This window comes from Ascaphus truei, chromosome 2, assembly GCF_040206685.1.
Source record: "Ascaphus truei isolate aAscTru1 chromosome 2, aAscTru1.hap1, whole genome shotgun sequence".
Lineage (NCBI taxonomy): Eukaryota > Metazoa > Chordata > Amphibia > Anura > Ascaphidae > Ascaphus > Ascaphus truei.
The window spans coordinates 463,394,900-463,407,528 of NC_134484.1; positions in this window are offsets into that span (position 1 = coordinate 463,394,900).

The following is a 12,629-nucleotide window of genomic DNA, read 5'->3' on the forward strand; positions in this document are numbered from 1 at the left end:
CTCATGCTGGACCTCGTTGCTTTGCCTGAGGCGTCCATCCCTGTTCTTGATGGCCCCACTATGGGTTTGGACGTGCTGTCCCCTACTATCTCCGTGATGCTTACTATGCCCTTCGCCAAGACCATTACTTTGGATTTCCTTCCCCCCAAATTTCAGAGGCCAAAGGAGGCGGATCCTGCAACTGCATGTACCACAACCAACAATTACGTAAACACTACTACCAGCTCTCTCGAATTGCTTGGGATTACAAGCCAGGTTTGTATCAAGACTACTACTCCAATATCTTGCAGTGAACCCGCCCGCCCTACACCCTCGCTAACCACCACCCTGAATTCCTTGGGAGCTAAAGACTCTCGCAACTTTTTACATGCTGATTCCACCAAGGCCATTGTCTGCCCCGAATTCCCCAATGTCATTTTTGTCCAACAATCAGTGTCCTGTGTCCCGTATTCTTGGATTATTACTATGCGCCGGATACCTGGCTGCGGCCCTTCTGATGTCCCTATTCCGGAGTCCCCTGGTCCCATTGCCCATGTACCAAAAACTGCAGTGCCACCATTGTCTTTTGCGGCACTCGCCAATGTACACCTGGATTTTGGACCTAAATCTCGCCTGAGACACTTCAGGAACAACTCGATGTCTCCCAGACCTATGAATGGTCCTATGCACCCAGGCTTCTCACCCAGTGGTGGGGGTACTGTAAAGAATCCCAACAAATCGTGGGCTTTCAATGCCACCTCTCGCCTAAGGAGGTTTAGAAACAACTCCATGTCCCCCAAATCTGTGATGGACCCTGTTCGTCCGGAGTTCTCACCTGAAGGGGGGGGGGGGATACTGTAAAGAATCCACTCCTGGCTTTGATTATAGCTTTTGCAGACTTCTGCAGTTGCAAAAGTTTCCTCTGGCAATCAATGGCACATGTGCTGCTTCTCATTGCAGCTTCTGCCTGTGCTTCCAAGTTCCTGAGTATCCAGAGGCCTCTTCTTTCTCCTGTGCTGAAGCGTGTTGCCAGCACCGGTACCTGCTGCATTCCCTCCTAGCAGTGGCTACCCTTCCTTTCCTGCGGCCTGCTGCTATCCCCTTGCAGTGGCCTGCCTTGGACTTCTGCGCTGAAGCGTTGGTTCTCCCCGACGCTGCCCTGCGGTGAACTTCGGCCAGCCTGCTGTCTCCTCCTGCTGAGATCGGCGTCATGGGCCGAGGCCGCTCCTCGCGCAGAAGCCACTCCCGCGCTCACGCTCCTAAGCTGAAGCGGGGAACTCCTGTCTGCTTGTTGCCGATTCCTTGCTACTACTACGACCACCCGGATGTCTTCTATCCTGACCCTGCTTCGGCCATCGATTGTCCTGTCTTCTCCTACCCCGACTTTGGCTTCAATAACGACGATGCTGCCTTCTCCAATCCTGACCCTGCGATGTACGACTACGAACTGCGCACTCCGGATCAGTCTGCGCGGACTAAGGTCGGTGATAATGTAACCCCACCTCAGCCCCGCGGTCCGGTCCCGGTTTGTGGCGAGCATCAGCATAACATATTTAAATCCCACAGTCACGTGACGATTTAACAATGGCAGCGATACCGGCACCCAATGCCCCATACCTGTTACTCGGGAAGCAGCGGGAACCTGAGGCAAAAATCAAAGCGGTTCAGCTTAGGAGACCCCCTGCTCACGCACACTATAAATAAAATGTACCTTAAACAGCTTCAATACCTTACCGGATAGCCGCTAAGGCAATTTTTATTTATAAACTGTTTTAACACGAAGTAATACATTGAGAGTTACCTCTCGTTTTGAAGTATGTCCTGGGCATAGAGTTAAAATGACAAATAATACATGGTTACAAATACAGTTACATAAATTAACAGGGTTTACATTATATACAATACATTGCATGCACAGTTAGTGAAGATGTATATTATAGGTAACAGTTACAGACCAGATAAAAATATGAGATAGCCTTAGTTTTGAAAGAACTTAAACTGGTGGTGGATGTGAGAGTCTCCGGTAGGTTGTTCCAGATTTGGGGTGCACGGTAAGAGAAGGAGGAGCGGCCGGATACTTTGTTGAGCCTTGGGACCATGAACAGTCTTTTGGAGTCAGATCTCAGATTATAGGTGCTTCGTGTGGTAGGGGTGAGGAGCTTGTTCAGATAGACGGGTAGCTTGCCCAGAAAGTATTTGAAGGCAAGACAGGAAAGGTGAACTTTGCGCCTAAACTCAAGTGATGACCAATTAAGTTCTTTGAGCATTTCGCAGTGATGTGTGTTGTAGTTGCATTGGAGAACAAAACAACAAATTGAATTGTAGAGGGTGTCAAGTTTGCTAAGGTGGGTTTGGGGTGCCGAGCCATATACTATGTCCCCATAGTCGATAATTGGCATTATCATCTGCTGTGCGATACGCTTTCTGACCAGCAGGCTTAGAAAGGATTTGTTCCTGTAAAGTACACCTAGTTTGGCATAAGTTTCAATGAAGGGGTTAAGGCACAATAGCGGGTTTATTGGGGGCAATTGCCCCCAATAAACATTGAAATATGTACTACCCACCAATACACAACCCACCCACCCATAAAAACAAATTTTTGTTTTTATGAACAGAAATGATACCAGAGGCTGGCAGGGGTCCTCGGTTGGTCCCCGCGGGTGTCTGGTGGCCCTCGGATGGTCTCCGTGGGTGATCCCTGTGGGTCTCCGGGGGTCCTCGGGTGGTCTCTGTGGGTTGTCTGGTGATCTCTGCTGGCCTGCGGTACCAATCCTGTGCCTAAAAACAAAAATATATGCATACATTCAAATAAATACATCCCCTCCAATACATACAGTACAGTTATGGGCAAAATAACTATTATCCAGATATAGATAATAGCTCAGTTGCCCATTATAAAATAAAACATTAGCCAGTCAGCATAAATAAAGTAAATAAACCTTTCTTCTTACCCCTGCCATCATGAAGGGCATCCTTGTCAGCATAATCCAGGTCCATGTCCTCCGATGCCAGCAAGAATACATGAATAAATACAATCTAATGGCCTCTAACCCTTAATCACCTTCGCTGTTAATAACTGCTATAGTAATTAGGGGTTAACCCACACTCCCCAGCTGCCCACTCAGGTGGCATAACCACTCACCCCGGGACTACTACAACCCACCCTGTTCCCATTGATTGGAATAGTAGTACATCATACCTATGTAATATGGTCATGATAAGCCACTACAGTATATCACTCAATTGTCACCCTAATAAAAAAAAGCATGAAGGCCAAAAATACACAATAATAAACACTATACACAAGCACCTAAACACCACAATTCAATAAATAAAAGAAGCCGCCCACCAATTATATACATAAATAAAAGCCCTACCCAACCAATTACGTACATAAATAAAAGCACTAGCTAATCAATCAATTAAATAGATAAAAGCACTAATCAACCAATCAATTTAATAAATAAAAGCACCAACCAACCAATCAATTTAATAAATAAAAGCACCAACCAACCAATCAATTTAATAAATAAAAGCACTAACCAACCAATCAATTTAATAAATAAAAGTACTAACCAACAAAACAATTAAGTAATTCCCAACATTAGCCAACAAATCAATTAAGTAATAAAACCACTAGCCAACACATCAACTAAAACCAGTAGCCAACAAAATAAATAATTATTTAAAAACGCTAAACAATCAGAAAATGAAAAAAAAAAACAAGCCATCCAAATTACAAATATTTAAGCCAAACAATAAACAGAAGTCTAAACAACAACAAAAAAAAGAAAAACGCATTTGCTAAAAAATGCATTGGCTATCACTGTATTTATCTGTACTCTAAAGGGGCACAGATTAATACATTATCAGTCAATGGGCAATGAAAAACATACAAATAAAAAAATACAATAAAAACCCTGTAAAATTAAATTACATACATTCAATATTGTTCATACCTTTTAGAAGCGTTGACCATCAAAATCCCGGTATATCAGGAAGCTCTCGTACTGCGACGTCGTCAAACTCAATCCAACGCCATCCACCTTGAAGATCCATAACAGGTAACAACATGTTTCTCTGTTTTATCTTCTATCACCTCCTTCTTTATCTGTCATTATTTCTTTCTTTTCTTAAATCTATCTTCATCTGTCAATCTAAAACCCAATGGTGTTCTCTCATCGTCTTCTTACTGTTAAATGAGATGCACAGGCCTTATATAGGGCCTGTGATGTCATACAGTATTTTCCAGTCAGATGGTACAGCTCCAATCTGATTGGACGCTGTATCATGTGCCCACCTCCTTTTTTTTTGTTTCCTACTTAAAATTTTATTGGCAATTTTCAATTAGGATACAGAATATAAAATAGGTACAGTGGGGATGTTATATAGCAGAAACCATAATAGATATTCCAGGCCCACCTATCCAAATATAATGATTATCCGTATTGCTGGAGTCCTCTCTAACATCCCTTAATATCTCTGTGGTTAAATAATATTGGACGAACATAATGGACAAAATTGGACGAACATAAGGGACCAAACAATACATGTACGCGCCAATCGGAGCTACTAAATGGCGCGTTCAGAGGATATTTTTCCCGCCAACAAAAGTTGGCAGTATTGTGGCCAAATACAGCGCGCCACTACATGGCGAGTTTCACGCCAAGTGAAACTCGCCTAAATAGCAATTTAAAGCACACCGCGCTAACGGAGTACTCTGCATAGGACCAAATTTCTTGCCAATCCTGCGGCGAATTTCAGCCTTTCTGTAAGGTACCTCTCTGCATAAGCCCCAAAGTTTGGTAAGGCCGGTTACCATAATGAGGACAAAATTAGTGAACTAGTGCGCATATGGAGCATAGGTAGATGTATCTATATGCATGGTGTAAGTTATCAACCAGAACATGGGTCAGTCCAGTCCTTTGCTGTAACGGTCACTGATCACAATGGCAGGAAAATACGAAAGCCAGACCCTAAGCATTATTATTAGGTTCTCCATGTTGGGAGTAACTGGATTCAGTTGTGTGATAATTACTACCTCAAAGATGTTATTACCATGTGTGTGTATAACCTGTGTTTGTTCCCCAGGTTGTTCACTGCAGGATGGTACTGCCAAAGCTAGGTCCAAGTGGGGACCATTGGATTCCACCACAGGGAGAGTGTAGCCCCCTGTAAACAGCATGGGCTACTAAATCTTCCTACTACTGTGGTAAGCCCTGTTAATGGCAGGCCCCAGTAGTAATCATGGGTTTTCCCCCTTGCAAGCCCTGCCTGCTTGATTGATGCAAGCCTGTCTCTGCTGCAAGCCGGTGCAGAGGGGAGGTCTTGCTGATGTCATGAGGGGCGGAGCTGACCAAACTTAGTTGCGGTTCCTGTGTGCTCTGGGTCATTCTGTCGACTCCCTGAGTTCAGAGAGGAGAGAGTTATGCTCTGGAGTCTGAGAGTGTTGGAGTGTCTGGCTGGACAGTCAGATAGTCAGAGAGAGAGTGTTAGCTAGGTTCCGGAGGAGTAGGGGCCTAGTGATCTATAGGTGGACCGATGCCTCTCACCCTGCTTGGGGGGTGAGGGAAGAGCTAACCCCACCCGTAGCGCCCTGGGTTGTGGGTGGAGGCAGGGAACAGTAACACCCTTCAGACCATCCTGAGGAGAAGGATCTGGTGGGATAGGAGAAGGAGGCATAGTGTGTACCTTGTACCGGTGTTGCTGTGAACTGTTGCTGCTTTTCACTGCCCTGCCGAGAGTGAGTACAATAAAGACTCTGTTGCTTTTAACACTTGCGCTGTGTGATTCTGGAGCATTCACCCCGGGACCAAGGGGGTTCTTCTATAAGGGTCTCTTCCCATATCCCTTGGAATTATAGGAGATGGAGGCGCTGTACCACTAAGAAACCATGGAGGCCAATACAGTACCTCAGAAGCCTAGTCCTGTCTCCCCAATAACACCGCGGGAAGCTCAGGCCCTCCTGTTTCTCACAGGTATGCACCACCCACAACCATGTAATCGGCCCTCACGCACCCTAGATACACCAGTTGAGTCTAGGGGGGGGGGGGGAATAAGGGTTACATAAAGGTAAGACATTCAATATTTATATATATATGTATTTTACAGGTTTTTTATTGTATATATATTTTTATGTTTTTAATTGCCCATTGACTGCCAATGTATTAATCTGTGCCCCATTAGGGTACAGATAAATACAGTGATAGGCAACGCATTTTTTTGGCAAATGCTTGTTTCCAATTGATTGTTATTTTTTCTATTTCTGTTAACTGTTTTCAATAAATTGTTTGGTATTTGGATGGCTTGTTTTTATTACATTTTAGGATTGGCTAGCGGTTTTATTTCTTGATTAGTTTTGTTGGTTAATTGTATTCTTTTATTTTGGTATATTTAATTTTTATACTTTTGTTGCTTTTGTGTTAGAATAATTTTATTGCTGTGTAGTTGAGGCTTTTTAGATTGTTTATTCTTGTGGTGATTAGGTGCTTGTTTATTTCTTTAATTGTTGTGTATTGCTGTGCTTGAGTGTTTTAATAATGTAGGTTGGCCATTGACTGCTATAGTGGCTTATCCTGCCTATATTATATAGGTATGATGTACCACTGTGCCAATCAATGGGTAGAGGGTGGGGGTACTTGTGCGGGTGGGTGGTTAGTCCTCCTGTGTGGGTAGCTTAATTACTTTAGTGGTTATTAATCGCTAAGGTGATTAAGGGGCTAGTGGCCATTAGTTTGTATTTTTTTTGTACTCCTGCTGCCAACGGAGGACATGGACCTGGAGAATGCTAATGAGGATGCCCTTGTTGATGACAGGGGTAAGTAGAAAGTTGTATTTACTTTATTTATGCTGGTTGGCTAATGTTTGATTTTATAATGAGCAACTGAGCTATTATCCATATCTGTATAATAGTTATTTTGCCCATTACTGTACTTGTGGTGGGGAGGGAGTTGTTGGAGGTACAGGAGGTGGGTAGTAGGGTTGCTGTGAATAGTTTTCTTTATTGGAGGTAGAGGGATTGGGTGAAGGGAGTATTATCCACAAGAATGGATATTTAAGCCTACCGCTATGGTAGTTATGGGTTAACTCCTCCCCCAACCCTCCTGACAGGCCTAACCACCCACCCTGGGGCTACTACCCCCTTCATCCACCCCTTCAGCCCCCAATAAACAGACTATTGAAGTTAAAAACCTTTATTCCCTTAGAGCAGGGGTGAGCAAACTTTTTATGCCGAGCCCCCCTTTTCATCCATGAAATTTCTCGGGCTCCCCCTGCCTGATGTAATTAAAATTTTCGTTGTATTCCAGGGGGAGCATGGAGGGAAATAGAACAAAAAAGACAAAAAAACAATCTAAGTGTAGACAGTTTTTAAATTCTGTAATATTAAGTGTCTTGTCTTGGCTCGTATGTTGTGCCTACTTACAAGATGTAAGTTGTAATCAAGCGGTTTAGACACACAATGGTCTCTGCTGAGGTAGTTGTTCTCCACTCTGTGAGGCGGTCTCCAGTTGTCAGCTCAGCAACCAAGTGTATGTGAAGAAAAATTATACCATAGTGCAGACCAATATAATGATAAAACTAAACTTTATAAATTTAAAAATGAACACTTACAATAAAAATGAATATATTAAGCATTGTTCACAATCTATGTGATCAGGGAGAGAAGAGTGTGTTATACTTCAGGCTCACCCGCCTCTTCCGATGGGACTTGTTGTATTCAGCCTCTCTCTGCGACGCTATGTCTCCGGTGGTGGACTGTGTGACCCAGGCTGTATCTTCCCGTGGGCTGTTGGACTCCCCTTCAGCTATTGTACATCAGTACTGCGCTTGGAGCTGCCTTTCGGGTGGATGATGTCGCCTCTCTCACCGCCGGTGCGTCACTTCCGCTTTGTCCCGTCACGTCACTTCCGGGCGCGGCTGGTTGAATTTCTGAATGGCGATCACGCCTCTCTCCTCTCCCCTCTCAGGACGGCTCCCACTCTACGCGTTTCGCCAGAAAAGGGTGTGTGGCTTCCTCAGGAGTGTACCGCCCCTTGCACTCGGGTGTCTTTTATATCCTCCCCAATTGGTATTTGATTGTAAACACTTGTACAAATCACTTTAAAACACATGGTCTGCACTGGTTGTCATCTCTGCTTCTATACATATGGTGGAGCACTTTTTTTGAGAAGAAAATTCTCTGACTAGTTTTACAATTTAACCTCTTCCTTTCTCTATGGAGATGTGGAAAAAATTTGATCCTAATACTCTTATATTAAAAGGATGATCTCTGTATACAGAAGGAGATCAAGGGGACTTTGGTTATGTCCTTAATATAGGACTCGTTTGGTAGAAGGAATATGTTATTTAATAGGTCAATTTTTGATAGGATCTAGATTGATCCTGTTTTTCTTGCAGGGAATAGATTACAACATAAATATTGAATTGCAAAGAGCAATGAGGAGTCAAGGGAAAACAAGGGGGGAGGGAAAAAAATTCCTTTTTGATAAATTCTAAGGGCCTCAGAGGAGTAACAATCAAATATGAAATATTTCTTACTACAAAAAGTAGAAATGTATAAAAAATGCGAGCTCCATCATATATATGAATACATATACTCTCATTACATGTTATACATAGGTTTTCAAGAGGGGTTGATGATATAATCAATATACAAATTCACATGATTGAATAAGTGGGAAATACATGACCTTTTTGATAATAATGTTCACAGTGCAAATATTAAAGTCATTAAATTGATGAGACTTATAAGACCTTATATTCTACAGCACTTCTTCAATATATATATATATACAGAGTCTTTATATAGATGTTGAAAAAACTTTTCATATTCTTTGTATATCTGGGGGAACTATGCTGGAGTGACAACAGTGACATAAACATTTTCTATTTGAATAACAGATGTTCATTGCGTGCTGTGGGAGATGAAAAAAAGGAAAGAGACAACAGAGAATGGAGAAAGCAAAAAAACGGTTAGTTTTATCCATTAATTATTAATCTCAATGAACTACAAAAATGGTGCCATCTCTATTTCCATGTTCAGGCCCCTGGGGGAGAGGGTCCGCAACCTGTGAATCCAAAAAGTCTCCCTCTTAACGAGTTCCAGATTGCGATCTCCCCCCCGCCAGTGGCCCGCAACATGTTCTATAGGCATGTATGTCAGACCCGTGGTGTCCCCCTGGTGCTTTTCCATGAAGTGTTTGGAAAGACTGTGTGTTAGGAGAGATCTTTTAATGCTGCTCAGATGTTCTATGATTCTAGTTCGTATTTGTCTCTCAGTCTTCCCCACATACTGCAGTTTGCATGGGCACTCCAGGAGGTACACCACATGGTCTGACCTACAGGTCAAACTAGATTGTATAGTAAATCTCTCTCCTGTATTGTTTGATGTAAATTCCAGTTTGTCATTGGATTTAAATTGACATGCTCTACATGTCTTACATGCATGAAAGCCTTTACTAGATTGTAACCAGTTTTGAGGTTTAGATTTTTGTTTAAGGACACTCGGGGCTAGTGTATTTTTTAGGTTTCGCGCCTTCCTGAAAACAATATTGGGGTGCTCTGGTAGTTCTTTTCCCAAAACTGGGTCATTCTTTAATATGGCCCAGTGTTTGTGTATGATTTTCCTAATTTCCTTAGCTTCCCCATTATATGTTGTGAGAAATGCGAAATCCAGCTTATTTGTTGTTATTTTGTCTTTCCCCTTAGATTTCAGAAGGTCTCCCCTCTCCAGTTGGTCTATTTTTAGTAAGGCCTCATCTAGCTTATCCTCTTTATATTTCTTTTCTATAAATCTCTCCTTTAGTTTTGTTGATTGTTGTAGAAATGTTTCTCTCTCACTGCAGTTCCTTTTGATTCTAGTGAACTGACTGGATGGAACCCCGTCCATCCACCTTGGAAGATGGCAGCTAGTCCGCAAGATGTAGTTGTTTTTATCTGTTTCCTTAAAAAATGTTTTTGTCTTAATTAGATCATTTTCTATATAGATTTCTAGGTCTAAATAGTTCACTTTTTTGTCACTGTACTCACTCGTAAATTTAAGATTCAGCTCTTCGTTCTCCATGCCTATTAGGAATTCTTTCAACTTACTTTCTCCGTTCCCCCAAATTAGGTACACATCGTTGATGAAACGACGCCAGAGGACCAGGCCCTCCCCAAGCTCTCCATTCGGCCAGATGTTATCCTCCTCCCAAGACGCCATGAATAGGTTGGCGTAGCTCGGGGCGAACCTGGTCCCCATCGCCGTTCCTCGTTTCTGCAGATAATAACTGCCTTCGTACCAGAAGAAGTTGTGCTGTAAAATAAACATAATTCCATCAATAATGAAATTTGCCTGTGTTTCTGCAAGGTCTGTGTCTTTCATTAAAAATCTTTTTATGGCCCTGCATCCTTTTGTGTGGTCAATTGATGTATATAACGATACAACATCGCATGTAGCCATTATGAATTGTCTTTCCCATTTCACTTTACTTAGTGTATTTAGTAAATCTGTGGTGTCTTTTAAATATGCTTTTTGTTGCGTGACATATTTCTGGAGGAATATGTCTATGTACAGTGACAAATTCGCTGTTAGTGAGTCAATCCCCGAGACTATAGGTCTACCTGGGGGATTGACTTCACTCTTGTGGATTTTTGGCAGCTGGTAAAATACCGGAACTTTTGATTTGTCACTGTACAGAAATCTATATTCCCCCTCATCAAGTACTTCAGTGTTCTTACCCCTCTCTAATAAACACTTGAGCTCTTCTGTAAATTCATTTATTGGATTCTTTTTCAGTTTAATGTATGTTTCCTCGTCTCCCAATAGTCTTAAAGATTCCTGATTATACTTATCTCTGTCCATTAGGACAGTACCTCCCCCTTTATCAGCCTGTTTTATCACCAATTCTTCATTTTCTGTAATTTCTTTCAAGGCTGCTCTTTCTTGTTTGGTGAGATTTTCTTTTAATTTATGTTTACATTCCGCCAGGTTCTCAAAATCTGTATTTATCATCTGGAAAAAAGTTTCCAGATGATTACCCTTGGCAAATTGAGGGTAGAAGGAGGATTTAGGTTTTAGACCTGTATGTATCATGTTAGCCTCTTGAGTCACTATTGGAGGAATGCTAGGTCCCAATCTAGGGGCTTGGTCTTTAGCCATAAAGAACCTTTTGAGAGTTAGCTTACGTAGAAATCTATTTGCATCCATAAAGAGATCAAAACTGCTATGACTCTTTACTGGAGCAAATGACAATCCCTTCGAAATTACACTTTTTTGTGTGTCTGTCAATATAACTTTACTTAAATTGAATACACTACTCTTAGGCTCTATCTGGCACTTCTCTTTCTTTCGTGATCTTTGTCTCCCCCCCCCTCTTTCCTCTGACTGTCGGCTTCTTTTTAATTTCCCTTTTTCCTGTGTTCTCTGTTGGTAATTCGGTTTGTCCTCTAAATTCGAAGACGTCCCTTTCTCTAAAAAAGAATCTGCATCATGTTGTTCCCTTGTAAGTGATTGACTCCTCTCCCTGCTTCTGTCTTTTCTGTCATGACTCCGTCCTGGAGACCTGTGTGTTTTTTGTCGTCTCTCTTTATCTCTTTGGGCTCTTTTATCTTTGTTAATGGGTGTAAAATTGGCCCTGCTTCTCTCAATTGAACTGAAACTGTTCGAGGGTTTGGTGTCCACTGAACGTGATTCGCCTTCCCCTCTTTCAGTGTCTGTTCTTAATCTCTCCCTAGAGGTGCTTCTATCTCTATTAGGTGCCCAGCTCTTGTAATTATTACCCCGATAATGTTGACTGTTCTTGCCTTTATAATTCCCTCTTCCCTGATCCCATTCTCTTCTAATTCTTCTTTTTTTCCAAGTCCTTTGTTCTCCCTTTAAATAATCTTCCTCATCCCTTTTGAATTTGCCTAACTTGGCTGTCTCTACTTCTTTTTCTAATGTGTCAATTTTCTTTTGCAAGGCCTTATCTTTTTCTTTGAACTCGTGTGTATCCTCTAGGGGAATTAGTCTTTCCTGGATTTCCAGTATGTCCTCATCTAATTTCTTAAGATGGTTGTTTTGTTGTTCAATGATTAAATCTATCAATGTAAAAGAACATTTGTCCAAAACATCATTCCATCTTAATAGAAACTCACTGTCTTCTAGATCATAAGAGGGACTAATTGAGATCCTTAATCCCCTCGGTATGCGGTTACACCTTTTATATTCTTCTAGGAACGTGACATCAAGCCACTTCCTAGTGTCCCTTACAAAAAGTTTTTCAAGTTTGGCAAATTCAATTTCCACTGTATTCCCCATGTTATTATCAACCTCAATTACTTCTTCTGTAGTGTTGTTAAATTTAACAGTTCTAGATAATCTCTTAGAGAACACATTGCTACCTCTTGTCACCATTTTTACTAATAGTAAGCAGCCCAATCACCCTTGATTACAAGGGTAATCATCTGGAAACTTTTTTCCAGATGATAAATACAGATTTTGAGAACCTGGCGGAATGTAAACATAAATTAAAAGAAAATCTCACCAAACAAGAAAGAGCAGCCTTGAAAGAAATTACAGAAAATGAAGAATTGGTGATAAAACAGGCTGATAAAGGGGGAGGTACTGTCCTAATGGACAGAGATAAGTATAATCAGGAATCTTTAAGACTACTGGGAGACGAGGAAAC